This window comes from Budorcas taxicolor, chromosome 15, assembly GCF_023091745.1.
Source record: "Budorcas taxicolor isolate Tak-1 chromosome 15, Takin1.1, whole genome shotgun sequence".
Classification (NCBI taxonomy): Eukaryota; Metazoa; Chordata; class Mammalia; order Artiodactyla; family Bovidae; genus Budorcas; species Budorcas taxicolor.
In genome coordinates, this window is record NC_068924.1 from 78,042,916 (window position 1) to 78,044,993 (window position 2,078).

Genomic DNA, 2,078 nt, shown 5'->3' on the forward strand with positions numbered 1-2,078 from the left:
ATAGCATATTAAAAGGCAGAAACATCACTTAACCTACAAATATTCATACAGTCAAGGCTATGGTTTTTCCAGTAGCCATGTACAGATGTGAGAATTGGACCATAAACATGGCTGATGCTTTTGAATTGTGATGCTGGAGAAGACTCTTGAGAGTCCCTTAGACTGCAAGGAGATCAAACCAGTCAGTCCTAAAGGAAATCAACCCAAATATTCATTGGAAGAATTAATACTGAAGCTAAAGCTCCAATACTTTGGCCACCTGATGTGAAGAACTGACTTATTAGAAAAGACCCTGATGCCGGGAAAAATTGAGGGCAGGTGGATAAGGAGGCGACCGAAGATGAGATGGTTGGATGGCATTACCAACTCAATGGACATGAGTTTGAGTAAACTCCAGGAGTTGGTGATGGACAGGGAGGCGTGGTGTACTGCAGTCCCTGGAGTTACAAAGAGCTGGACACGACTGAGTGACGGAAATGAACTGAACTATTCAACTTTATTTCTTCTTTATTCTATTCTATTCCTTTAAACAATTCTATTCTATTCTGTCCTACAAAACTGACTTTACTAACATTCCCATTGTTGTTGTTCAGTCACTAAGTCGTGTCCAACTCTTTGGAGCCCCGTGGACTGCAGCCTGTCAAGCTTCCTGTCCTTCACTGTCTCCTGGAATTGGCTTAAACTCATGTCAATATATGGTCAAATCTATCAGGTTTTTTCGACAGTTATTTTATGCACCACTACCCCCATGTATCTTTACTGGTATTATGTTACACTTATGTTTACCCATCATGATTTTCAAACCGAACCCCAGAAAATATCCATTAAATATATGTACCACATCTTTTTTACTCATTTATCCATTTATGAACAATTAGGTTGCTTCCATATCTAGGCTATGTAGATAACACTTCTATGAACATTAGGGTACATAAGTCTTTTCAAATAAGTGTTTTTGTTTTCTTAGGATAGATACCCAGGAATGGAATTGTCAGATTGTATGGTAGTCCTATTTTTAATCTTTTGAGGAAATTCCGTATTGTTTTTCATAGTGGTTGCTTTAATCTACAGCCCTATCCACATGCACAAAGGGTTCCCTTTCTTCACATTTCACCAACACTTGTTATTTCTTGTCTTTTTTAGTTTGCCGTTCTAACAGGTGTGGGGGGTTTTACTCAACCATAAAAAAAAATGAAAATTTGCCATTTATTACAACATGGATGGACCTGGAAGGTTTAATGTTTAGTGAGATAAATTAGAAAAAGACAAATGCTGTACATTTTCTCACACACACACACACACATATAATTTTACTCGATTCCATCAGAAAGTCTTTCAAGCTTGAAATGCATTAGAGATAAGCCCAAGGGTCTGTGTTACTCTAAACTGGCTCTGTGAACCACTCCATTTGTCACAGTTGAACACAAATAGATCTTTACTTCATGATATACATATAACTCCTTGTATTAAGGCCATTCCCAAAACTGGTGTGTGTAGGCCAAGGCTTTCATTCCATTTATGAGGTTGAACATAAAACCCCACATCATTTATTTTACCAACTCCTATTGATCAGAGCTAAAGGTGCAAACAATGGCATTTTAAAAGTCCAATTCCAAGGAGTCAGCAGAGAAAGAAAATAGATATACAGAGTTTTTATTAAAAATAGTAGCTGATGCTAAATAATAAACTTTTTCTGAAAATAATTGGATTTAGAGATGGCTGAGAGAAATCAGATTAAATGAGCTGTGGATTTGAACTATAACTTTGCCTTATTATACAGAAAAGATCACATACAAGGCTTAATGAATCCACATTGATTGACAAGATGAATGAATAATTGGATGGATGAGTGGATAATGGGGTACCACTGCATCCCGAAATACTTGCTAGAGGCCTGGAACCTTAGGAATCCACAGTCTGTCATTTTATTTTATTTTATTATTTTTACTTTATTTTACCTTACAATACTGTATTGGTTTTGCCATACATTGGCATGAATCCACCACGGGTGTATACAAGCTCCCAATCCTGAATCCCCCTCCCACCTCCCACCCCATATCATCACTCTGGATCATCCC